General features: G+C 46.8%; 27 non-coding genes across 27 annotated transcripts; 17 read left to right on the top strand and 10 right to left on the bottom strand.

Annotated features, from left to right (window-relative positions):
* Positions 1–24: 24 nt before the first annotated feature.
* Positions 25–188, top strand: LOC135018557 (U1 spliceosomal RNA). The gene has a single exon (XR_010216246.1). It is a non-coding gene; the product is annotated as a U1 spliceosomal RNA (small nuclear RNA).
* A 152-nt stretch (positions 189–340) lies between these two features.
* Positions 341–504, top strand: LOC135018441 (U1 spliceosomal RNA). Its single transcript, XR_010216143.1, has one exon. It is a non-coding gene; the product is annotated as a U1 spliceosomal RNA (small nuclear RNA).
* A 668-nt stretch (positions 505–1172) lies between these two features.
* On the top strand, positions 1173–1336 carry LOC135018295 (U1 spliceosomal RNA). The gene has a single exon (XR_010216010.1). It is a non-coding gene; the product is annotated as a U1 spliceosomal RNA (small nuclear RNA).
* Positions 1337–1488: 152 nt separating this feature from the next.
* On the top strand, positions 1489–1651 carry LOC135018475 (U1 spliceosomal RNA). Its single transcript, XR_010216170.1, has one exon. It is a non-coding gene; the product is annotated as a U1 spliceosomal RNA (small nuclear RNA).
* Positions 1652–2322: 671 nt separating this feature from the next.
* LOC135018366 (U1 spliceosomal RNA) lies at positions 2323–2486 on the top strand. Its single transcript, XR_010216076.1, has one exon. It is a non-coding gene; the product is annotated as a U1 spliceosomal RNA (small nuclear RNA).
* Positions 2487–9113: 6627 nt separating this feature from the next.
* LOC135018525 (U5 spliceosomal RNA) lies at positions 9114–9229 on the bottom strand. Its single transcript, XR_010216215.1, has one exon. It is a non-coding gene; the product is annotated as a U5 spliceosomal RNA (small nuclear RNA).
* Positions 9230–9504: 275 nt separating this feature from the next.
* Positions 9505–9620, bottom strand: LOC135018496 (U5 spliceosomal RNA). Its single transcript, XR_010216186.1, has one exon. It is a non-coding gene; the product is annotated as a U5 spliceosomal RNA (small nuclear RNA).
* A 286-nt stretch (positions 9621–9906) lies between these two features.
* On the bottom strand, positions 9907–10022 carry LOC135018519 (U5 spliceosomal RNA). Its single transcript, XR_010216209.1, has one exon. It is a non-coding gene; the product is annotated as a U5 spliceosomal RNA (small nuclear RNA).
* A 270-nt stretch (positions 10023–10292) lies between these two features.
* Positions 10293–10408, bottom strand: LOC135018538 (U5 spliceosomal RNA). The gene has a single exon (XR_010216228.1). It is a non-coding gene; the product is annotated as a U5 spliceosomal RNA (small nuclear RNA).
* A 275-nt stretch (positions 10409–10683) lies between these two features.
* LOC135018495 (U5 spliceosomal RNA) lies at positions 10684–10799 on the bottom strand. The gene has a single exon (XR_010216185.1). It is a non-coding gene; the product is annotated as a U5 spliceosomal RNA (small nuclear RNA).
* Positions 10800–11085: 286 nt separating this feature from the next.
* On the bottom strand, positions 11086–11201 carry LOC135018518 (U5 spliceosomal RNA). The gene has a single exon (XR_010216208.1). It is a non-coding gene; the product is annotated as a U5 spliceosomal RNA (small nuclear RNA).
* A 270-nt stretch (positions 11202–11471) lies between these two features.
* On the bottom strand, positions 11472–11587 carry LOC135018509 (U5 spliceosomal RNA). Its single transcript, XR_010216199.1, has one exon. It is a non-coding gene; the product is annotated as a U5 spliceosomal RNA (small nuclear RNA).
* A 144-nt stretch (positions 11588–11731) lies between these two features.
* LOC135018539 (U1 spliceosomal RNA) lies at positions 11732–11894 on the top strand. Its single transcript, XR_010216229.1, has one exon. It is a non-coding gene; the product is annotated as a U1 spliceosomal RNA (small nuclear RNA).
* A 4814-nt stretch (positions 11895–16708) lies between these two features.
* LOC135018530 (U5 spliceosomal RNA) lies at positions 16709–16821 on the bottom strand. Its single transcript, XR_010216220.1, has one exon. It is a non-coding gene; the product is annotated as a U5 spliceosomal RNA (small nuclear RNA).
* A 286-nt stretch (positions 16822–17107) lies between these two features.
* Positions 17108–17224, bottom strand: LOC135018532 (U5 spliceosomal RNA). Its single transcript, XR_010216222.1, has one exon. It is a non-coding gene; the product is annotated as a U5 spliceosomal RNA (small nuclear RNA).
* A 270-nt stretch (positions 17225–17494) lies between these two features.
* Positions 17495–17610, bottom strand: LOC135018502 (U5 spliceosomal RNA). The gene has a single exon (XR_010216192.1). It is a non-coding gene; the product is annotated as a U5 spliceosomal RNA (small nuclear RNA).
* Positions 17611–17754: 144 nt separating this feature from the next.
* On the top strand, positions 17755–17918 carry LOC135018257 (U1 spliceosomal RNA). The gene has a single exon (XR_010215974.1). It is a non-coding gene; the product is annotated as a U1 spliceosomal RNA (small nuclear RNA).
* A 152-nt stretch (positions 17919–18070) lies between these two features.
* LOC135018456 (U1 spliceosomal RNA) lies at positions 18071–18233 on the top strand. The gene has a single exon (XR_010216156.1). It is a non-coding gene; the product is annotated as a U1 spliceosomal RNA (small nuclear RNA).
* A 674-nt stretch (positions 18234–18907) lies between these two features.
* Positions 18908–19071, top strand: LOC135018407 (U1 spliceosomal RNA). The gene has a single exon (XR_010216112.1). It is a non-coding gene; the product is annotated as a U1 spliceosomal RNA (small nuclear RNA).
* A 152-nt stretch (positions 19072–19223) lies between these two features.
* Positions 19224–19386, top strand: LOC135018343 (U1 spliceosomal RNA). The gene has a single exon (XR_010216055.1). It is a non-coding gene; the product is annotated as a U1 spliceosomal RNA (small nuclear RNA).
* Positions 19387–20057: 671 nt separating this feature from the next.
* LOC135018261 (U1 spliceosomal RNA) lies at positions 20058–20221 on the top strand. The gene has a single exon (XR_010215978.1). It is a non-coding gene; the product is annotated as a U1 spliceosomal RNA (small nuclear RNA).
* A 152-nt stretch (positions 20222–20373) lies between these two features.
* Positions 20374–20536, top strand: LOC135018481 (U1 spliceosomal RNA). Its single transcript, XR_010216175.1, has one exon. It is a non-coding gene; the product is annotated as a U1 spliceosomal RNA (small nuclear RNA).
* A 674-nt stretch (positions 20537–21210) lies between these two features.
* On the top strand, positions 21211–21374 carry LOC135018395 (U1 spliceosomal RNA). Its single transcript, XR_010216104.1, has one exon. It is a non-coding gene; the product is annotated as a U1 spliceosomal RNA (small nuclear RNA).
* Positions 21375–22346: 972 nt separating this feature from the next.
* LOC135018292 (U1 spliceosomal RNA) lies at positions 22347–22510 on the top strand. The gene has a single exon (XR_010216007.1). It is a non-coding gene; the product is annotated as a U1 spliceosomal RNA (small nuclear RNA).
* Positions 22511–22662: 152 nt separating this feature from the next.
* Positions 22663–22825, top strand: LOC135018435 (U1 spliceosomal RNA). Its single transcript, XR_010216139.1, has one exon. It is a non-coding gene; the product is annotated as a U1 spliceosomal RNA (small nuclear RNA).
* A 674-nt stretch (positions 22826–23499) lies between these two features.
* Positions 23500–23663, top strand: LOC135018284 (U1 spliceosomal RNA). Its single transcript, XR_010215999.1, has one exon. It is a non-coding gene; the product is annotated as a U1 spliceosomal RNA (small nuclear RNA).
* Positions 23664–23815: 152 nt separating this feature from the next.
* On the top strand, positions 23816–23978 carry LOC135018342 (U1 spliceosomal RNA). Its single transcript, XR_010216054.1, has one exon. It is a non-coding gene; the product is annotated as a U1 spliceosomal RNA (small nuclear RNA).
* The last annotated feature ends 316 nt before the right edge of the window (positions 23979–24294 follow it).

Here is a 24294-nt window from a genome sequence, read left to right as displayed (position 1 = left end):
CCATCCCCAGCCCTATCCCAAATCATACTTATTTTGCATAGGAGATACCATGGTCATGAAGATTGTTCTTCCAGGGTGAGGTTCATTCATTGCATTCTGGGTATGCTGACCCCTGTGATTTCCCCAAATGTGGGAAACTCGACTGCATTATTTGTGGTAGTGGGGGACTGTGTTTGTGCTTTCCTCTGGTCAGCTCTGGTAAAAGTCAGATTTCTTTGTCTCAGATCTTCCTCTAGCCTTGTTCTTTTTTTGAGAGTTTCCTTGTGCTGCCTCAGTTGGATTTCCTTCACTTGACAGGGGGGTGCCCGAGCAGCGACCCTCCCCAGCTCTAGCCCAACTCCTACTTACCTGCCAGGTGAGATACTATGATCAGGAAGGTGCTTCTCCCAGGGCAAGGCTCACCCATTGCACTCTGGGTGTGCTGCTCCTACGATTTCCCCAAATGTGGGACACTTGACTACATAATTTGTGTTTCCTCTGGTCGGCTACTCGTATAATTCAGATCTCTTTGTCTCAGGTCTCTCTCCAGCCTAGTTTGCTGTCTGTTTCCACTTCTCTTTTCTTGAGCCCCTGCCCTTGCCCTTGTGCACTCTCCTGACTTCTCCTGTCTGCTTACTTTGTGCCTTCCAACGCACAATGCAAACTACAGGTAGTGCTGCAGGGCCAACACCCTTTTACTTGCCTTACAGAGCAGCTCTGGAGCTGTTACAGTGCCCAGCTGCTGCAAGAAATCAGCTTGAATGCTTCAGGGGCTGGGGCATAGCCAACATGAGCCCCACACCGACGGAGGGTGGAGGTGTTTAATGCGAACTAAGGGTCATCCAAGCGCCGCAAAAGGCCGCCATGCCCTGCATACCCCTTTTCTCTTTTCATATGCAGATGAGGGTTCCAGCCAACTTTGGCCCACTGCTTGGATGACATCACCGTATGCAAATCCGTCTTCTGCAGACCTTTTCCCAGGAATGCTTGTACTAGTTGTTGCATTTGGTTTGTTGTTTGGGGGTGCTTCAGTATTAGGCAGCCTTCTGCTCTCCCATGTTCATCTGAAAATATGTGTTCTCCCTGCAGTTGTTGTCCCCAGATGAGAGTTCCCTTGTGCTGCCTCAGTTGAATCTCCTTTACTTGACAGGGATGTGCCTGAGCAGCGGCCCTCCCCAGCCCTATCCCAAATCATACTTATTTTGCATAGGAGATACCATTGTCATGAAGATTGTTCTCCCAGGGTGAGGTTCATTCATTGCATTCTGGGTATGCTGACCCCTGTCATTTCCCCAAATGTGGGAAACTCGACTGCATTATTTGTGGTAGTGGGGGACTGTGTTTGTGCTTTCCTCTGGTCAGCTCTGGTAAAAGTCAGATTTCTTTGTCTCAGATCTTCCTCTAGCCTTGTTCTTTTTTCGAGAGTTTCCTTGTGCTGCCTCAGTTGGATCTCCTTCACTTGACAGGGGGGTGCCCGAACAGCGACCCTCCCCAGCTCTAGCCCAACTCCTACTTACCTGCCAGGTGAGATACTATGATCAGGAAGGTGCTTCTCCCAGGGCAAGGCTCACCCAATGCACTCTGGGTGTGCTGCTCCTACGATTTCCCCAAATGTGGGACACTTGATTACATAATTTGTGTTTCCTCTGGTCGGCTCTCGTATAATTCAGATCTCTTTGTCTCAGGTCTCTCTCCAGCCTAGTTTGCTGTCTGTTTCCACTTCTCTTTTCTTGAGCCGCTCCCTTCTATGCCCTTGTGCACTATCCTGACTTCTCCCGTCTGCTTACTTTGTGCCTTCCAACGCACAATGCAAACTACAGGTAGTGCTGCAGGGCCCACACCCTTTTACTTGCTTTACAGAGCAGCTCTGGAGCTGTTACAGTGCCCAGCTGCTGCAAGAAATCAGCTTGAATGCTTCAGGGGCTGGGGCATAGCCAACATGAGCCCCACACCGAAGGAAGGTGGAGGTGTTTAATGCAAACTAGGGGTCATCCAAGCGCCGCAAAAGGCCGCCATGCCCTGCACACCCCTTTTTTATTTTCATATGCAGACGAGGGTTGAAGCCAACTTTGACCCACTGCTTGGATGACATCACCATATGCAAATCCATCTGCTGCAGGCCTTCCCCCAGGAATGCTTGCACTAGTAGTTGCATTTGGTTTGTTGTTTGGGGGTGCTTCAGTGTTAGGCAGCCTTCTGCCCTCCCATGTTCATCTGAAAATATGTGTTCTCCCTGCAGTTGTTGTCCCCAGATGAGAGTTCCCTTGTGTTGCCTCAGTTGAATCTCCTTTACTTGACAGAGATGTGCCTGAGCAGCGGCCCTCCCCAGCCCTATCCCAAATCATACTTATTTTGCATAGGAGATACCATGGTCATGAAGATTGTTCTCCCAGGGTGAGGTTCATTCATTGCACTCTGGGTATGCTGACCCCTGTGATTTCCCCAAATGTGGGAAACTCGACTGCATTATTTGTGGTAGTGGGGGACTGCGTTTGTGCTTTCCTCTGGTCAGCTCTGGTAAAAGTCAGATTTCTTTGTCTCAGATCTTCCTCTAGCCTTGTTCTTCTTTCGAGAGTTCCCTTGTGCTGCCTCAGTTGGATCTCCTTCACATGACAGGGGGTGCCCGAGCAGCAATCCTCCACAGCTCTAGCCCAACTCCTACTTACCTGCCAGGTGAGATACTATGATGTTCACTGTTAGGGCAATCAGGATGTGGAATTCCCTGCCAGGGAAGGTGGTAATGGCGGACTCTGTAATTGGATTTAAAAAAGGAATGGATACATTTCTGAATGAAAAAGCTATCCAAGGTTATAATACTTAAAATATCAACATGGTTAATCCGGGGGTAACATGAGTTATAGTAGCTAACTAGTCATAAAACATTATTCAGCAAGTATGTAGAATCATCACAACTTAAAACAGGTTGAACACGATGGGCAATTTGCCTCTATTCAACCTCAAAAACTATGTTACTATATGTTACTATATTACTATGTTACTGTAGTATACAGAACACCACAATGTAATGAGCAGTGATAGTGAGCACTGATGAGGATACTAGAACTGACACTGAGCAGCAAGATGCAGCACTGGACTATTAGTAATGTACTGTAGTATGCTGAGCACCACAATGCAGCACAAGACAATGAGCAGTGATACTGAGCACTGATGAGGATACTACTGAGAACTGACACTGAGCAGGAGAGACACACTACTAGTATTACTGAGCAGCAATAAGTAACCACTGATACTGAGCACTGATATTGAGATTTCCACTGAGAGAACATAGCCACGTCCTCTCCGCTCTCTCTTCAATGCACGAGTAAAAATGGCGGCAACGCGCAGCTCTTTATATGGAATCCGAATCTCGAGAGAATCCGACAGCGGGATGATGACATTTTCCCTTGTTCAGGTTTTCCGAGTCAGGCGGGAACAACCGAGCCTGCCTCGGACCAGTGTAAACCACATGGAGTTCGTCGGGAATTCGGTTCTCGGAGAACCGAACCCGCTCCTCTCTACCTTATACCCATCAATTTTTTTATTTTCAATCTAAGCCCCTGCAGTTTTCTGTAAGCATCTGCTTCGCTATGATGATCAACAAGTCACAAGGGCAAACACTCAGGGCTTGAGGCGTAGATCTTAGGACCAGCTGCTACAAGCATGGCAGAGGTGTCACTATCACTGGTGACACCCAGAGAGGTGGCGAAGGAGATTGTAATGCAGTGCGCGCAGATAAGCAGCGCAATGGTAAAAAGGAGGCATGGTTTCATTGGTAGGGGCGTGGCCTGGTGGCCTGAATCTACATTTTGTTGCTCCGGGTGTCCCGGGGGTTGGGGGCTGCACCCGGGGACTAGTGTGTGTGCGGTGCTGGCTCCTGCACAGTGACAGGGCATGGCCACCCAGCATGACGCCTCCATTCTTGACCATGCTGTAATTGCAGTCGCACTGCAGTTCAGCGTGATCATAAAAAATGGTGTAGCCTCCTGCTGGTGCAAACTGTATGTGCGCGCAGGAAGCCGCCACCATTTTTGTGATCACAGCGGCTGAATGTGATGTCATACAGCCGCTGTGACCACGCCCCCTGTGTCTCCTCCGTTGCAGACCCCATTTTGAAGCCTTGCCCCCGCACCGCTCCATCCCTGACTTGGAAATGGAGTGTTGCTGACCCCCCTCTCCCCCCCCCGCCCCGATTGACAGGCAGAGGCGATCGCATTCTCTGCGGGGTGCCGCAGAAAATGCAGGCACATGCGTATGCTGTTAGCAATTTTTGCAGTTGGATCGCTTATTGTGATTGCATTCCAACCTGAATCAGGCCCTATTACCTATCACAATGCGCTGCGGGCAGTACAAAATTGGGTTAATATAGGAGTAAAACTCCCAGACCTGTGCTCCTTAACTGTACCTGGTGGCTAGTGGAGCGGCTGCCCAGTAATCAGTGTCCACGCCAGTGCGCACACGGTCCACCCCCTACGGCCACGCTCCCCTTCATCAGCGGCCTCGTGATCCGGAAGGGCGGTGTGTGTGTGACTGACCTTAGGAAGAAACTGGAGCCTCCGCTGCAGTGACCCAGCAACCAGGGCACGGGAGTATACAGCGCCGCTGGGAGTGATGAAGCTGCAGTAAAGATGTCTATTAGACCTAGCCTGCTGCAGCCCTTGTAGATTCTCATAAAACAAGTTCTTCTTTTCTTGTCAAAATTAATAGCTAAGAATAGGCTGCCTGAGGCAGGCCCCTGTTAAGTGGCCTGCTACTGAAGGCACCAACTACAAACTGAGCTCCCTGTTCATGGAAGCGGGGTTATAGAGGAGGATGCGCTGAGCATCTTGGGAACAGTCAAAAGCTTTGAGCCGGTTGGTGCCTCAGATCAAGATCCTACTCTACACCCCAATGTGAATCCTTGTGGAGTCCAGTGTACCCAACAGAAGAAATTAATGTGTCACACCCATTGGCAGCAACCTTAGAATAGCTGCTGACGGGCACAATTGAGAAAGGAAGGGGGGGGGGGGACATTTGAATCCAGCACATAGATGCAATTCAAATATGTAATTTGTACCTTCCTATTTTAAAATATAATGGATGAACCTCACCCTGTGAGAACAATCTTCATGATCAAGAGATCTCATATGCAAAATAAGTATGAGTTGGGATAGGGCTGGGGAGGGTGGCTGCTCGGGCAGCCCCTCCCCCGTCAAGTTAAGGAGATTCAACTGAGGACGCACAAGGGAACTCTCGTCTGGGGACAACAACTGCAGGGAGACCACATCTGTTCAGATGAACATGGGAGGGTGGAAGGCTGCCTAATATTGAAGCACCATCAAATATCAAACCATATGCAACAACTAGTACAAGCATTCCTGGGGGAAGGTCTGCAGAAGACGGATTTGCATACGGTGATGTCATCCAAGATGTGGGCCAAAGTTGGCTGGAACCCTCATCTGCATATGAAAAGAGAAAAGGGGCATGCAGGGCATGGCGGCCTTTTGCGGTGCTTGGATGACCCCTAGTTCGCATTAAACACCCCCACCCTACTTTGGTGTGGGGCTCATGTTGGCCATGCCCCATCCCCTGAAGCATTCAAGCTGATTTCTTGCAGCAGCTGGGCACTGTAACAGCTCCAGAGCTGTTCTGTAAGGCAAGTAAAAGGGTGTGGGCCCTGCAGCACCACCTGTAGTTCGCATTGTGCGTTGGAAGGCACAAAGTAAGCAGACGGGAGGAGAAGTCAGGATAGTGCGCAAGGGCATCCTTTTCTCTTAGTCCGTAGAGGATGCTGGGGTCACATTAAGAACCATGGGGTATAGACGGGATCCGCAAGAGACATGGGCACTTTAAGACTTTCAAAGGGTGTGAACTGGCTCCTCCCTCTATGCCCCTCCTCCAGACTCCAGTTATAGGAACTGTGCCCAGGGAGACGGACATTTCGAGGAAAGGATTTATTGTTAAACTAAGGTGAGCATCTTACCAGCTCACACCTTAAGCATGCCGCAGAACGTGGCATTCAACAGAACACAAGCCAACGGCATGAACAATTGCAGCAAAAAGCTGACCAGAACCATAACATAACATGTGTATAACCACAAGTAATAACTGCAGACACAGTATGGACTGGGACGGGTGCCCAGCATCCTCTACGGACTAAGAGAAAAGGATTTACCGGTAGGTATTAAAATCCTATTTTCTCATACGACCTAGAGGATGCTGGGGTCACATTAAGAACCATGGGGTTATACCAAAGCTCTTGAACGGGTGGGAGAGTGCGTACGACTCTGCAGCACCGAATGACCCAACTTGAGGTTATCATCAGCCAAGGTATCAAACTTGTAAAACTTAGCAAAAGTGTTTACTAAATAGCTGCTCGGCAAAGTTGCAATGCCGAGACTCCCCGACCAGCTGCCCAGGATGAACCCACCTTTCTAGTAGAATGGGTCTTCACCTAATTCAGTAACGGCAATCCTGCCATGGAATGAGCATGCTGAATCTTACCACAGATCCAGCGCATAATGGTCTACATGGAAGCAGGACACCCAATCCTGTTGGGAGCATACAGGACAAACAGAGCCTCTGTTTTCCTAATCTGAACCGTTCTGGTGACATAAATTTTCAAAGTTCTGACCACAGCCAGAGACTTTGACTCAACGAAGGTGTCAGTGGCCAAAGGCACCATGTGGAAAGATGAACCACCTTCGGCAGAAATTGTTGACGTGTCCTCAATTCTGCTCTATCTTCATGAAAGATCAAATAAAGGCTCTTGTGATACTGCATGGTTTGTACTGTTTTCCATGTGCTCCCAGATCTTTCAAGCAAGTAGCATGGTCAAGAAAGTTCTGTTTGAAAAGAAACAACATTTACTGTCATTGTTATAGAATTTGGGAGAAAAAACAAGAAGAAATCTGCACTGTTGACGCACTGGACAGAATGAATGAATCATAAAATATAACCTTTATTAAGTATGTATTAAAATTGGATAAATATTAATATTATTATCCCAAACTGCAGTGAAACATAAAGGTTAAAATCACAGAACTAACATACATGTGCATAAGAAGAATAAAGAGATGTGAAAAAAAGGTTTAAAAAGCGTGTCCGTGTGTGATTATTTTTGAAGGCACAACCCTGGCGGGGTTGTTTATATAGATATATATGTTGCTAATAATCACTTTCTAGCGTAATGTTATTAAATAGCTGTTAGTATCTATGTCGTCAGGTACCACTGGGTCGTATCCTATATACTCCCTTCACTCAATAGGGGTTACCTCCCGGGAAGCCATCCCCATTGGCGAATTTGTGGGGGTGATTGAGTATAACCGGTAAGCTAACCTCCAATTTGTGGGGTGCTTAGGTAGATGGGGATCACTTATTTCTCTGTGTCCCCTAAGACTATATTCCTAAATTCAATACCACAGGGGGATAGCTTTCTATATCGGATAAGGAATCACTTGATAGGGAAATCTCTATGCATCATGGAAAGATCATATTTATTAATATCCAAACTAAAAAAATGATGAATAGCTTTAATTTAGCTGTTTAGATATAGTTAATTGGCGAGATATACCAACAGGTGCGGTTGCCTTAAGGAATATGGCAATTCCAGTATAAATAGCAGCCCTCCTTCATATAATCAGCCAGATCTTATTAAATCTGGTCCAGATATAGCCGTTCAGATATACTTAATTGACAACATATATCAATCGGTGGGGTTGCCTTAAGGAATATAGCAATTCCAATTCTCATATAAATAGCAACCTTCCTTCATATATTCAGCCAGATCTTATTTAATCTGATCTAGGCGTAGGCAATAATGCTTTCCTTAGAGGTATAGCCACCTCAATTCTTATTAGGAAGCAAAGTGTCTGTCATAATGGTTTATCCAATTCATCTAAGAAATAATATATTCCATGTGTCAGAGATTCATTACTCTCTATTTACACTGTTAAAGAGTTAATTCTTATTATGTTACAGTGTAATGAAATTATCATATAGGGAGATGTGGCAATTCCATGTGCTATATATATAATAACCCTTAGTGGTCCAGATTCCACAATGAGGAATTTTCTTATAAACCGCTGAAACACACAGCTGTTTGACTGACTTCCAAATATATCTATCTCACTTTGTAACAGTCTTATGATAGAGAAACTGTTACATATTCGGTCACTTAGTTATCTAAAGGTAAACAGACTCAGTGTGAGGGTAATATAATATATCAAATGCGCTGTCAATAATCGTGGTAACTGGTGTAATAATGTGGTATATTGAGTATGCTAGTAAGGCATATAACTGCTCTCCAGCCTTTAAGTGTTACCAATCAATTTGTTACACTGTAAAGGATTTATGGTGTCCTGTTAGGACATGCAGCTGCTAGGCTGACTCAAAGATTTATCCATTTGTAACAATTATGTAACAGTTATATACATGTTACTGGTATTACATAGAAATAGTATGACACAGGCCAGCAGTCCCATGTGTCTAGATTCCACAATAGGAGATTTTCTTTGTCTTATAAACTGCTGGAACACACAGCTGCTAGACTGACTTCAAATATATATATTACTTTGTAACAGTCTTATAGTAAAGAGACTGTTACACACTGTCATTTAGTTATCTCAAGGTTAGCAGATTCTGTGTGAGGATAGTGTTCTGTTAGAACATGCAGCTGCTAGGCTGACTCATAGAAAATGTATCCATTTGTAACAAATGACACATACAGCATTAAATTAATATCTATAGCAGCCCATGTGACATCTCTACTCTTATCATAATTGTCTGGTTATTGCCAATCTGGACAGCAGGAGTGATATATATTCACTAGTCCCAATATCCCATCATATAAATATACCCACACTGATATACTTTCTTATCAAGAGTTATTAGTAGCTATCTGTATGCACTTTAGACATTGTATCTGCTAAGTGACATCATATCTAGTGTATTCCTTTCTTATAGCTCAGCTTCTATTCCCTATTAGTGGAGACTAACAGCTAACATCATAATCATATATTTTTGTTTTATAACATTTCACATGAGTCAAATACACGCGGACACGCCGTGCCCTACACGTGTGTTTCACTGCATCTATGGCAACTTACATTAAAGCTAACAAGAAAGCACACTCGTTCTGTCTTTAAACTGATAAAAGAAACCCCAAAAATATGGGGCATGCAAAAATTGAGATAAAACTCAGTTTTGCTCCTCTCCACGGAAATCTTTAATAAAAGGCGAAATATTTGTTAGTTCTGAAGAGAAACCAGAGCATGACCAAGATTCCACCTGTCGCCTGAGTGCCATGCCAGCAGTTCTCATTGAGCTCAAAGTGAGCACCCAATTTGAAAGAAAGATAGCAGATTTCTCACCAGGCTTCCCCTAGCTATAAACATGGTTTGTACTCTTTTCCATGTGTTCCCAGATCTTTCAAGCAATTAGTATAGTCAAGAAAGTTCTGTTTGAAAAGAAACAAACATTTACTGTCATTTCTATGCAAATGAGCTTACATTAAAGCACACTCGTTCTATCTTTAAACAGATAAAATAAAACCCCAATAAGATGGGGAATGCAAAATTTGAGATAAAACTCAGTTTTGCTCCTCTCCACGGAAATCTTTAGTAAAAGGCGAAAGATTTGTTCGTTCTGAAGAGAAACCAGAGCATGACCAAGATTCCACCTGTCGCCTGAGTGCCATGCCAGCAGTCCTCATTCAGCTCAAAGTGAGCACCCAATTTGAAAGAAAGAAAGCAGATTTCTCACCAGGCTTCCCCTTGCTATAAGCATGGTTTGTACTCTTTTCCATGTGCTCCCAGATCTTTCAAGCAAGTAGCATGGTCAAGAAAGTTCTGTTTGAAAAGAAACAGACATTTACTGTCATTGTTATACAAATAAACTTACATTAAAGCCAACAAGAAAGCACACTCATTCTGTCCTTAAACTGATAAAAGAAACCCCAATAATATGGGGCATGCAAAAATTGAGATAAAACTCAGTTTTGCTCCTCTCCACGGAAATCTTTAATAAATGGCGAAAGATTTGTTCATTCTGAAGAGAAACCAGAGCATGACCAAGATTCCACCTGTCGCCTGAGTGCCATGCCAGCAGTCCTCATTCAGATCAAAGTGAGCGCCCAATTTGAAAGAAAGCAGATTTCTCACCTGGCTTCTCCTTGCTATAAGCATGGTTTGTACTGTATTCCATGTGCTCCCAGATCTTTCAAGCAAGTAGCATGGTCAAGAAAGTTCTGTTTGAAAAGAAACAAACATTTACTGTAATTTCTATGCAAATGAGCTTTCATTAAAGCACACTCATTCTATCTTTAAACCGATAAAAGAAAATCCAAAAAGATGGGGCATGCAAAAATTGAGGTAAAACTCAGTTTTGCTCCTCTCCACGGAAATCTTTAATAAAAGGCGAAATATTTGTTAGTTCTGAAGAGAAACCAGAGCATGACCAAGATTCCACCTGTCGCCTGAGTGCCATGCCAGCAGTTCTCATTGAGCTCAAAGTGAGCACCCAATTTGAAAGAAAGATAGCAGATTTCTCACCAGGCTTCCCCTAGCTATAAACATGGTTTGTACTCTTTTCCATGTGTTCCCAGATCTTTCAAGCAATTAGTATAGTCAAGAAAGTTCTGTTTGAAAAGAAACAAACATTTACTGTCATTTCTATGCAAATGAGCTTACATTAAAGCACACTCGTTCTATCTTTAAACAGATAAAATAAAACCCCAATAAGATGGGGAATGCAAAATTTGAGATAAAACTCAGTTTTGCTCCTCTCCACGGAAATCTTTAGTAAAAGGCGAAAGATTTGTTCGTTCTGAAGAGAAACCAGAGCATGACCAAGATTCCACCTGTCGCCTGAGTGCCATGCCAGCAGTCCTCATTCAGCTCAAAGTGAGCACCCAATTTGAAAGAAAGAAAGCAGATTTCTCACCAGGCTTCCCCTTGCTATAAGCATGGTTTGTACTCTTTTCCATGTGCTCCCAGATCTTTCAAGCAAGTAGCATGGTCAAGAAAGTTCTGTTTGAAAAGAAACAGACATTTACTGTCATTGTTATACAAATAAACTTACATTAAAGCCAACAAGAAAGCACACTCATTCTGTCCTTAAACTGATAAAAGAAACCCCAATAATATGGGGCATGCAAAAATTGAGATAAAACTCAGTTTTGCTCCTCTCCACGGAAATCTTTAATAAATGGCGAAAGATTTGTTCATTCTGAAGAGAAACCAGAGCATGACCAAGATTCCACCTGTCGCCTGAGTGCCATGCCAGCAGTCCTCATTCAGATCAAAGTGAGCGCCCAATTTGAAAGAAAGCAGATTTCTCACCTGGCTTCTCCTTGCTATAAGCATGGTTTGTACTGTATTCCATGTGCTCCCAGATCTTTCAAGCAAGTAGCATGGTCAAGAAAGTTCTGTTTGAAAAGAAACAAACATTTACTGTAATTTCTATGCAAATGAGCTTTCATTAAAGCACACTCATTCTATCTTTAAACCGATAAAAGAAAATCCAAAAAGATGGGGCATGCAAAAATTGAGGTAAAACTCAGTTTTGCTCCTCTCCACGGAAATCTTTAGTAAAAGGCGAAAGATTTGTTCGTTCTGAAGAGAAACCAGAGCATGACCAAGATTTTCATCTGAAAATATGTGTTCTCCCTGCAGTTGTTGTCCCCAGATGAGAGTTCCCTTGTGCTGCCTCAGTTGAATCTCCTTTACTTGACAGAGATGTGCCTGAGCAGCGGCCCTCCCCAGCCCTATCCCAAATCATACTTATTTTGCATAGGAGATACCATGGTCATGAAGATTGTTCTCCCAGGGTGAGGTTCATTCATTGCATTCTGGGTATGCTGACCCCTGTGATTTCCCCAACGTGGGAAACTCGACTGCATTATTTGTGGTAGTGGGGGACTGTGTTTGTGCTTTCCTCTGGTCAGCTCTGGTAAAAGTCAGATTTCTTTGTCTCAGATCTTCCTCTAGCCTTGTTCTTCTTTCGAGAGTTCCCTTGTGCTGCCTCAGTTGGATCTCCTTCACTTGACAGGGGGTGCCCGAGCAGCAATCCTCCACAGCTCTAGCCCAACTCCTACATACCTGCCAGGTGAGATACTATGATCTTCACTGTTAGGGCAATCAGGATGTGGAATTCCCTGCCAGGGAAGGTGGTAATGGCGGACTCTGTAATTGGATTTAAAAAAGGAATGGATACATTTCTGAATGAAAAAGCTATCTAAGGTTATAATACTTAAAATATCAACATGGTTAATCCGGGGGTAACATGAGTTATAGTAGCTAACTAGTCATAAAACATTATTCAGCAAGTATGTAGAATCATCACAACTTAAAACAGGTTGAACACGATGGGCAATTTGCCTCTATTCAACCTCAAAAACTATGTTACTATATGTTACTATATTACTATGTTACTGTAGTATACAGAAAACCAAAATGCAATGAACAGTGATAGTGAGCACTGATGAGGATACTAGAACTGACACTGAGCAGCAAGATGCAGCACTGGACTATTAGTAATGTACTGTAGTATGCTGAGCACCACAATGCAGCACAAGACAATGAGCAGTGATACTGAGCACTGATGAGGATACTACTGAGAACTGACACTGAGCAGGAGAGACACACTACTAGTATTACTGAGCAGCAATAAGTAACCACTGATACTGAGCACTGATATTGAGATTTCCACTGAGAGAACATAGCCACGTCCATTCCGCTCTCTCTTCAATGCACGAGTAAAAATGGCGGCAACGCGCAGCTCTTTATATGGAATCCGAATCTCGCGAGAATCCGACAGCGGGATGATGACATTTTCCCTTGTTCAGGTTTTGCGAGTCAGGCGGGAACAACCGAGCCTGCCTCGGACCAGTGTAAACAACGTGGAGTTCGTGGGGAATTCGGTTCTCGGAGAACCGAACCCGCTCCTCTCTACCTTATACCAATCAATTTTTTTATTTTCAATCTAAGACCCTGCAGTTTTCTGTAAGCATCTGCTTCGCTATGATGATCAACAAGTCACAAGGGCAAACACTCAGGGCTTGAGGCGTAGATCTTAGGACCAGCTGCTACAAGCATGGCAGAGGTGTCACTATCACTGGTGACACCCAGAGAGGTGGCGAGGGAGATTGTAATGCAGTGCGCGCAGATAAGCAGCGCAATGGTAAAAAGGAGGCATGGTTTCATAGGTAGGGGCGTGGCCTGGTGGCCTGAATCTACATTTTGTTGCTCCGGGTGTCCCGGGGGTTGGGGGCTGCACCCGGGGACTAGTGTGTGAGCGGTGCTGGCTCCTGCACAGTGAAAGGGCATGGCCACCCAGCATGACGCCTCCCTTCTTGACCATGCTGTAATTGCAGTCGCACTGCAGTTCAGCGTGATCATAAAAAATGGTGTAGCCTCCTGCTGGTGCAGACTGTATGTGCGCGCAGGAAGCCGCCACCATTTTTGTGATCACAGCGGCTGAATGTGATGTCATACAGCCGCTGTGACCACGCCCCCTGTGTCTACTCCGTTGCAGACCCCATTTTGAAGCCTTGCCCCCGCACCGCTCCATCCCTGACTTGGAAATGGAGTGTTGCTGACCCACCTATCCCCCCCCGCCCCGATTGACAGGCAGAGGCGATCGCATTCTCTGCGCGGTGCCGCAGAAAATGCAGGCACATGCGTATGCTCTTAGCAATTTTTGCAGTTGGATCGCTTATTGTGATTGCAATCCAACCTGAATCAGGCCCTATTACCTATCACAATGCGCTGCGGGCAGTACAAAATTGGGTTAATATAGGAGAAAAACCCCCAGACCTGTGCTCCTTAACTGTACCTGGTGGCTAGTGGAGCGGCTGCCCAGTAATCAGTGTCCACGCCAGTGCGCACACGGTCCACCCCCTACGGCCACGCTCCCCTTCATCAGCGGCCTCGTGATCCGGAAGGGTGGTGTGTGTGTGACTGACCTTAGGATGAAACCGGACCCTCCGCTGCAGTGACCCAGCAACCAGGGCACGGGAGTATACAGCGCCGCTGGGAGTGATGAAGCTGCAGTAAAGATGTCTATTAGACCTAGCCTGCTGCAGCCCTTGTAGATTCTCATAAAACAAGTTCTTCTTTTCTTGTCAAAATTTATAGCTAAGAATAGGCTGCCTGAGGCAGGCCCCTGTTAAGTGGCCTGCTACTGAAGGCACCAACTACAAACTGAGCTCCCTGTTCATGGAAGCGGGGTTATAGAGGAGAATGCACTGAGCATCTTGGGAACAGTCAAAAGCTTTGAGCCGGTTGGTGCCTCAGATCAAGATCCTACTCTACACCCCAATGTGAATCCTTGTGGAGTCCAGTGTACCCCACAGAAGAAATTAATGTGTCACACCCATTGGCAGCAACCTTAGAATAGCTGCTGACGGGCACAATTGAGAAAGGAAGGGGGGGGGGGGGACATTTGAATCCAGCACATAAATGCAATTCAAATATGTAATTTGTACCTTCCTATTTTAAAATATAATGGATGAACCTCACCCTGTGAGAACAATCTTCATGATCAAGAGATCACATATGCAAAATAAGTATGAGTTGGGATAGGGCTGGGGAGGGTGGCTGCTCGGGCAGCCCCTCCCCCGTCAAGTTAAGGAGATTCAACTGAGGAAGCACAAGGGAACTCTCGTCTGGGGACAACAACTGCAGGGAGACCACATCTTTTCAGATGAACATGGGAGGGCGGAAGGCTGCCTAATACTGAAGCACCATCAAATATCAAACCATATGCAACATCTAGTACAAGCCTTCCTGGGGGAAGGTCTGCAGCAGACGGATTTGCATGCAGTGATGTTATTCAAGCAGTGGGCCAAAGTTGGCTGGAACCCTCATCTGCATATGAAAAGAGAAAAGGGGCGTGCAGGGCATGGCGGCCTTTTGCAGTGCTTGGATGACCCCTAGTTCTCATTAAACACCCCCACCCTCCTTTGGTGTGGGGCTCATGTTGGCCATGCCCCATCCCCTGAAGCATTCAAGCTGATTTCTTGCAGCAGCTGGGGACTGTAACAGCTCCAGAGCTGTTCTGTAAGGCAAGTAAAAGGGTGTGGGCCCTGCAGCACCACCTGTAGTTTGCATTGTGCGTTGGAAGGCACAAAGTAAGCAGACGGGAGGAGAAGTCAGGATAGTGCGCAAGGGCATCCTTTTCTCTTAGTCCGTAGAGGATGCTGGGGTCACATTAAGAACCATGGGGTATAGACGGGATCCGCAAGAGACATGGGCACTTTAAGACTATCAAAGGGTGTGAACTGGCTCCTCCCTCTATGCCCCTCCTCCAGACTCCAGTTATAGGAACTGTGCCCATGGAGACGGACATTTCGAGGAAAGGATTTATTGTTAAACTAAGGTGAGCATCTTACCAGCTCACACCTTAAGCATGCCGCAGAACGTGGCATTCAACAGAACACAAGCCAACGGCATGAATAATTGCAGCAAAAAGCTGACCAGAACCATAACACAACATGTGTATAACCACAAGTAATAACTGCAGACACAGTATGGACTGGGACGGGTGCCCAGCATCCTCTACAGACTAAGAGAAAAGGATTTACCGGTAGGTATTAAAATCCTATTTTCTCATACGACCTAGAGGATGCTGGGGTCACATTAAGAACCATGGGGTTATACCAAAGCTCTTGAACGGGTGGAAGAGTGCGTACGACTCTGCAGCACCGAATTACCCAACTTGAAGTTATCATCGGCCAAGGTATCAAACTTGTAAAACTTAGCAAAAGTGTTTACTAAATAGCTGTTCGGCAAAGTTGCAATGCCGAGACTCCCCGACCAGCTGCCCAGGATGAACCCACCTTTCTAGTAGAATGGGTCTTCACCTAATTCAGTAACGGCAATCCTGCCATGGAATGAGCATGCTGAATCTTACCACAGATCCAGCGCATAATGGTCTACATGGAAGCAGGACACCCAATCCTGTTGGGAGCATACAGGACAAACAGAGCCTCTGTTTTCCTAATCTGAACCGTTCTGGTGACATAAATTTTCAAAGTTCTGACCACAGCCAGAGACTTTGACTCAACGAAGGTGTCAGTGGCCAAAGGCACCATGTGGAAAGATGAACCACCTTCGGCAGAAATTGTTGACGTGTCCCCAATTCTGCTCTATCTGCATGAAAGATCAAATAAAGGCTCTTGTGATACTGCATGGTTTGTACTGTTTTCCATGTGCTCCCAGATCTTTCAAGCAAGTAGCATGGTCAAGAAAGTTCTGTTTGAAAAGAAACAAACATTTACTGTCATTGTTATGCAAATAAACTTACATTAAAGCTAACCAGAAAGCACACTCGTTCTGTCTTTAAACTGATAAAAGAAACCCCAATAATATGGGCATACCTCCCAACTTTGTCGGCTCGCAAAGAGGGACACACGCGCGGCGAAGTCGCACGCGCTCCCAAAAAGGGCGTGGCCTAAGTAAAAAGGGGCATGGCTTCGCGGGAGGACCCGCGATCGCGAGTCACGCCCCCGTTTTCGGCACTGAGGGGGCATGCCCAGCGCTCTGTGAGCCGCTGGCATGCCACCTCTCCCTCTGACTTCAGTGAATAGACGCTGTGCGCACAGCGACTATTCACCGCTGCTCTGCTAAGCAGGGCAGCGACAGACAGAGCCTCCCAACTGTCCTCCCCACCGCGGGACACTGCGGCCCGCAGGTGGGACAGCGGGACAGTCCCCAAAAAACGGGACTGTCCCGCGAAAATCGGGACAGTTGGGAGGTATGATATGGGGCATGCAAAAATTGAGATAAAACTCAGTTTTGCTCCTCTCCACGGAAATCTTTAGTAAAAGGCGAAAGATTTGTTCGTTCTGAAGAGAAACCAGAGCATGACCAAGATTCCACCTGTCGCCTGAGTGCCATGCCAGCAGTCCTCATTCAGCTCAAAGTGAGCACCCAATTTGAAAGAAAGAAAGCAGATTTCTCACCAGGCTTCCCCTTGCTATAAACATGGTTTGTACTCTTTTCCATGTGCTCCCAGATCTTTCAAGCAATTAGTATGGTGAAGAAAGTTCTGCTTGAAAAGAAACAGACATTTATTGTCATTGTTATGCAAATAAACTTACATTAAAGCTAACAAGAAAGCACACTTGTTCTGTCTTTAAACTGATAAAAGAAACCCCAATAATATGGGGCATGCAAAAATTGAGATAAAACTCAGTTTTGCTCCTCTCCACGGATAATCTTTAATAAAAGGCGAAAGATTTGTTCATTCTGAAGAGAAACCAGAGCATGACCAAGATTCCACCTGTCGCCTGAGTGCTGTGCCAGCAGTCCTCATTCAGATCAAAGTGAGCGCCCAATTTGAAAGAAAGCAGATTTCTCACCTGGCTTCTCCTTGCTATAAGCATGGTTTGTACTGTATTCCATGTGCTCCCAGATCTTTAAAGCAAGTAGCATGGTCAAGAAAGTTCTGTTTGAACATAAATAAACATTTACTGTCATTTCTATGCAAATGAGCTTACATTAAAGCACACTCATTCTATCTTTAAACCGGTAAAAGAAACCCCAAAAAGATGGGGCATGCAAAAATTGAGATAAAACTCGGTTTTGCTCCTCTCCACGGAAATCTTTAGTAAGAGGCGAAAGATTTGTTCGTTCTGAAGAGAAACCAGAGCATGACCAAGATTTTTATCTGAAAATATGTGTTCTCCCTGCAGTTGTTGTCCCCAGATGAGAGTTCCCTTGTGCTGCCTCAGCTGAATCTCCTTTACTTGACAGAGATGTGCCTGAGCAGCGGCCCTCCCCAGCCCTATCCCAAATCATACTTATTTTGCATAGGCGATACCATGGTCATGAAGATTGTTCTCCCAGGGTGAGGTTCATTCATTGCATTCTGGGTATGCTGACCCCTGTGATTTCCCCAAATGTGGGAAACTCGACTGCATTATTTGTGGTAGTGGGGGACTGTGTTTGTGCTTTCCTCTAGTCAGCTCTGGTAAAAGTCAGATTTATTTGTCTCAGATCTTCCTCTAGCCTTGTTCTTCTTTCGAGAGTTCCCTTGTGCTGCCTCAGTTGGATCTCTTTCACTTGACAGGGGGGTGCCCGAGTAGCGACCCTCCCCAGCTCTAGCCTAACTCCTACTTACCTGCCAGGTGAGATACTATGATCATGAAGGTGCTTCTCCCAGGGCAAGGCTCACCCATTGCACTCTGGGTGTGGTGCCCCTGCGATTTCCCCAAATGTGGGAAGCTTGACTGCATAATTTGTGTTTCCCCTGGTCGGCTCTCGTATAATTCAGATCTCTTTGTCTCAGGTCTCTCTCCAGCCTAGTTTGCTGTCTGTTTCCACTTCTTTTTTCATGAGCCCCTCCCTTTTATACCCTTGTGCACTATCCTGACTTCTCCTCTTGTCTGCTTATTTTGTGCCTTCCAATGCACAATGCAAACTACAGGTAGTGCTGCAGGGCCCACACCCTTTTACTTGCCGTACAGAGCAGCTCTGGAGCTGTTACAGTGCCCAGCTGCTGCAAGAAATCAGCTTGAATGCTTCAGGGGCTGGGGCATAGCCAACATGAGCCCCACACCGAAGGAGGGTGGAGGTGTTTAATGCGAACTAGGGGTCATCCAAGCGCCGCAAAAGGCCGCTATGCCCTGCACGCCCCTTTTCTCTTTTCATATGCAGACGAGGGTTGAAGCCAACTTTGACCCACTGCTTGGATGACATCACCGTATGCAAATCCATCTGCTGCAGGCCTTCCCCCAGGAATGCTTGCACTAGTTGTTGCATTTGGTTTGTTGTTTGGGGGTGCTTCATTATTAGGCAGCCTTCTGCCCTCCCATGTTCATCTGAAAATATGTGTTCTCCCTGCAGTTGTTGTCCCCAGATGAGAGTTCCCTTGTGCTGCCTCAGTTGAATCTCCTTTACTTGACAGAGATGTGCCTGAGCAGCGGCCCTCCCCAGCCCTATCCCAAATCATACTTATTTTGCATAGGAGATACCATGGTCATGAAGATTGTTCTCCCAGGGTGAGGTTCATTCATTGCATTCTGGGTATGCTGACCCCTGTGATTTCCCCAAATGTGGGAAACTCGACTGCATTATTTGTGGTAGTGGGGGACTGTGTTTGTGCTTTCCTCTGGTCAGCTCTGGTAAAAGTCAGATTTATTTGTCTCAGATCTTCCTCTAGCCTTGTTCTTCTTTCGAGAGTTCCCTTGTGCTGCCTCAGTTGAATCTCCTTCACTTGACAGGGGGGTACCCGAGCAGCGACCCTCCCCAGCTCTAGCCCAACTTCTACTTACCTGGCAGGTGAGATACTATGATCATGTAGGTGCTTCTCCCAGGGCAAGGCTCACCCATTGCACTCTGGGTGTGCTGCTCCTGCGATTTCCCCAAATGTGGGAAACTTGACTGCATAATTTGTGTTTCCCCTGGTCGGCTCTCGTATAATTCAGATCTCTTTGTCTCAGGTCTCTCTCCAGCCTAGTTTGCTGTCTGTTTCAACTTCTCTTTTCTTGAGCCGCTCCCTTCTATGCCCTTGCGCACTATCCTGACTTCTCCCGTCTGCTTACTTTGTGCCTTCCAATGCACAATGCAAACTACAGGTAGTGCTGCAGGGCCCACACCCTTTTACTTGCCGTTCAGAGCAGCTCTGGAGCTGTTACAGTGCCCAGCTGCTGCAAGAAATCAGCTTGAATGCTTCAGGGGCTGGGGCATAGCCAACATGAGCCCCACACCGAAGGAGGGTGGAGGTGTTTAATGCGAACTAGGGGTCATCCAAGCGCCGCAAAAGGCCGCCATGCCCTGCACGCCCCTTTTCTCTTTTCATATGCAGACGAGGGTTGAAGCCAACTTTGACCCACTGCTTGGATGACATCACTATATGCAAATCCATCTGCTGCAGGCCTTCCCCCAGGAATGCTTGTACTAGTTGTTGCATTTGGTTTGTTGTTTGGGGGTGCTTCAGTATTAGGCAGCCTTCTGCCCTCCCATGTTTATCTGAAAATATGTGTTCTCCCTGCAGTTGTTGTCCCCAGATGAGAGTTCCCTTGTGCTGCCTCAGTTGAATCTCCTTTACTTGACAGAGATGTGCCTGAGCAGCGGCCCTTCCCAACCCTATCCCAAATCATACTTATTTTGCATAGGCGATACCATGGTCATGAAGATTGTTCTCCCAGGGTGAGGTTCATTCATTGCATTCTGGGTATGCTGACCCCTGTGATTTCCCCAAATGTGGGAAACTCGACTGCATTATTTGTGGTAGTGGGGGACTGTGTTTGTGCTTTCCTCTGGACAGCTCTGGTAAAAGTCAGATTTCTTTGTCTCAGATCTTCCTCTAGCCTTGTTCTTCTTTCGAGAGTTCCCTTGTGCTGCCTCAGTTGGATCTCTTTAACTTGACAGGGGGGTGCCCGAGCAGCGACCCTCCCCAGCTCTAGCCCAACTCCTACTTACTTGCCAGGTGAGATACTATGATCATGAAGGATCTTCTCCCAGGGCAAGGCTCACCCATTGCACTCTGGGTGTGGTGCCCCTGCGATTTCCCCAAATGTGGGAAGCTTGACTGCATAATTTGTGTTTCCCCTGGTCGGCTCTCGTATAATTCAGATCTCTTTGTCTCAGGTCTCTCTCCAGCCTAGTTTGCTGTCTGTTTCCACTTCTTTTTTCATGAGCCCCTCCCTTTTATACCCTTGTGCACTATCCTGACTTCTCCTCCTGTCTGCTTACTTTGTGCCTTCCAATGCACAATGCAAACTACAGGTAGTGCTGTAGGGCCCACACCCTTTTACTTGCCGTACAGAGCAGCTCTGGAGCTGTTACAGTGCCCAGCTACTGCAAGAAATCAGCTTGAATGCTTCAGGGGCTGGGGCACAGCCAACATGAGCCCCACACCGAAGGAGGGTGGAGGTGTTTAATGTGAACTAGGGGTCATCCAAGCACCGCAAAAGGCCGCCATGCCTTGCACGCCCCTTTTCTCTTTTCATATGCAGACGAGGGTTGAAGCCAACTTTGACCCACTGCTTGGATGACATCACCGTATGCAAATCCATCTGCTGCAGGCCTTCCCCCAGGAATGCTTGCACTAGTTGTTGCATTTGGTTTGTTGTTTGGGGGTGCTTCAGTATTAGGCAGCCTTCTGCCCTCCCATGTTCATCTGAAAATATGTGTTCTCCCTGCAGTTGTTGTCCCCAGATGAGAGTTCCCTTGTGCTGCCTCAGTTGAATCTCCTTTACTTGACAGAGATGTGCCTGAGCAGCGGCCCTCCCTAGCCCTATCCCAAATCATACTTATTTTGCATAGGAGATACCATGGTCATGAAGATTGTTCTCCCAGGGTGAGGTTCATTCATTGCATTCTGGGTATGCTGACCCCTGTGATTTCCCCAAATGTGGGAAACTCGACTGCATTATTTGTGGTAGTGGGGGACTGTGTTTGTGCTTTCCTCTGGTCAGCTCTGGTAAAAGTCAGATTTATTTGTCTCAGATCTTCCTCTAGCCTTGTTCTTCTTTCGAGAGTTTCCTTGTGCTGCCTCAGTTGGATCTCTTTCACTTGACAGGGGGGTGCCCGAGCAGCGACCCTCCCCAGCTCTAGCCCAACTCCTACTTACCTGCCAGGTGAGATACTATGATCATGAAGGTGCTTCTCCCAGGGCAAGGCTCACCCATTGCACTCTGATTTCCCCAAATGTGGGAAACTTGACTGCATAATTTGTGTTTCCCCTGGTCAGGTCTCGTATAATTCAGATCTCTTTGTCTCAGGTCTCTCTCCAGCCTAGTTTGCTGTCTGTTTCCACTTCTCTTTTCTTGAGCCGCTCCCTTCTATGCCCTTGCGCACTATCCTGACTTCTCCTCCTTTCTGCTTACTTTGTGCCTTCCAACGCACAATGCGAACTACAGGTAGTGCTGCAGGGCCCACACCCTTTTACTTGCCTTACAGAGCAGCTCTGGAGCTGTTACAGTGCCCAGCTGCTGCAAGAAATCAGCTTGAATGCTTCAGGGGCTGGGGCATAGCCAACATGAGCCCCACACCGAAGGAGGGTGGAGGTGTTTAATGCAAACTAGGGGTCAGCCAAGTGCTGCAAAAGGCCACCATGCCCTGCACGCCCCTTTTCTCTTTTCATATGCAGACGAGGGTTGAAGCCAACTTTGACCCACTGCTTGGATGACATCACCATATGCAAATCTATCTGCTGCAGGCCTTCCCCCAGGAATGCTTGCACTAGTTGTTGCATTTGGTTTGTTGTTTGGGGGTGCTTCAGTATTAGGCAGCCTTCTGCCCTCCCATGTTCATCTGAAAATATGTGTTCTCCCTGCAGTTGTTGTCCCCAGATGAGAGTTCCCTTGTGCTGCCTCAGTTGAATCTCCTTTACTTGACAGAGATGTGCCTGAGCAGCGGCCCTCCCCAGCCATATCCCAAATCATACTTATTTTGCATAGGAGATACCATTGTTATGAAGATTGTTCTCCCAGGGTGCGGTTCATTCATTGCACTCTGGGTATGCTGACCCCTGTGATTTCCCCAAATGTGGGAAACTCGACTGCATTATTTGTGGTAGTGGTGGACTGTGTTTGTGCTTTCCTCTGGTCAGCTCTGGTAAAAGTCAGATTTCTTTGTCTCAGATCTTCCTCTAGCCTTGTTCTTCTTTCGAGAGTTCCTTTGTGCTGCCTCAGTTGGATCTCCTTCACTTGACAGGGGGGTGCCCGAGCAGCGACCCTCCCCAGCTCTAGCCCAACTCCTACTTACCTGCCAGGTGAGATACTATGATCATGAAGGTGCTTCTCCAAGGGCAAGGCTCACCCATTGCACTCTGGGTGTGCTGCTCCTGCGATTTCCCCAAATGTGGGAAACTTGACTGCATAATTTGTGTTTCCCCTGGTCAGGTCTCGTATAATTCAGATATCTTTGTCTCAGGTCTCTCTCCAGCCTAGTTTGCTGTCTGTTTCCACTTCTCTTTTCTTGAGCCGCTCCCTTCTATGCCCTTGCGCACTATCCTGACTTCTCCTCCTTTCTGCTTACTTTGTGCCTTCCAACGCACAATGCGAACTACAGGTAGTGCTGCAGGGCCCACACCCTTTTACTTGCCTTACAGAGCAGCTCTGGAGCTGTTACAGTGCCCAGCTGCTGCAAGAAATCAGCTTGAATGCTTCAGGGGCTGGGGCATAGCCAACATGAGCCCCACACCGAAGGAGGGTGGAGGTGTTTAATGCAAACTAGGGGTCAGCCAAGTGCCGCAAAAGGCCACCATGCCCTGCACGCCCCTTTTCTCTTTTCATATGCAGACGAGGGTTGAAGCCAACTTTGACCCACTGCTTGGATGACATCACCATATGCAAATCCATCTGCTGCAGGCCTTCCCCCAGGAATGCTTGCACTAGTTGATGCATTTGGTTTGTTGTTTGGGGGTGCTTCAGTATTAGGCAGCCTTCTGCCCTCCCATGTTCATCTGAAAATATGTGTTCTCCCTGCAGTTGTTGTCCCCAGATGAGAGTTCCCTTGTGCTGCCTCAGTTGAATCTCCTTTACTTGACAGAGATGTGCCTGAGCAGCGGCCCTCCCCAGCCCTATCCCAAATCATACTTATTTTGCATAGGAGATACCATGGTCATGAAGATTGTTCTCCCACGGTGAGGTTCATTCATTGCATTCTGGGTATGCTGACCCCTGTGATTTCCCCAAATGTGGGAAACTCGACTGCTTTATTTGTGGTAGTGGGGGACTGTGTTTGTGCTTTCCTCTGGTCAGCTCTGGTAAAAGTCAGATTTCTTTGTCTCAGATCTTCCTTTAGCCTTGTTCTTCTTTCGAGAGTTCCCTTGTGCTGCCTCAGTTGGATCTCCTTCACTTGACAGGGGGGTACCCGAGCAGCGACCCTCCCCAGCTCTAGCCCAACTTCTACTTACCTGGCAGGTGAGATACTATGATCATGTAGGTGCTTCTCCCAGGGCAAGGCTCACCCATTGCACTCTGGGTGTGCTGCTCCTGCGATTTCCCCAAATGTGGGAAACTTGACTGCATAATTTGTGTTTCCCCTGGTCGGCTCTCGTATAATTCAGATCTCTTTGTCTCAGGTCTCTCTCCAGCCTAGTTTGCTGTCTGTTTCAACTTCTCTTTTCTTGAGCCGCTCCCTTCTATGCCCTTGCGCACTATCCTGACTTCTCCCGTCTGCTTACTTTGTGCCTTCCAATGCACAATGCAAACTACAGGTAGTGCTGCAGGGCCCACACCCTTTTACTTGCCGTTCAGAGCTGCTCTGGAGCTGTTACAGTGCCCAGCTGCTGCAATAAATCAGCTTGAATGCTTCAGGGGATGGGGCATGGCCAACATGAGCCCCACACCAAAGGAGGGTGGGGTGTTTAATGCGAACTAGGGGT

This window comes from Pseudophryne corroboree, unplaced genomic scaffold (genome assembly GCF_028390025.1).
Source record: "Pseudophryne corroboree isolate aPseCor3 unplaced genomic scaffold, aPseCor3.hap2 scaffold_322, whole genome shotgun sequence".
Taxonomy (NCBI): Eukaryota; Metazoa; Chordata; class Amphibia; order Anura; family Myobatrachidae; genus Pseudophryne; species Pseudophryne corroboree.
The sequence above is the reverse complement of the archived record's forward strand: the minus strand, read 5'-3'. Positions and strand labels throughout refer to the sequence as shown.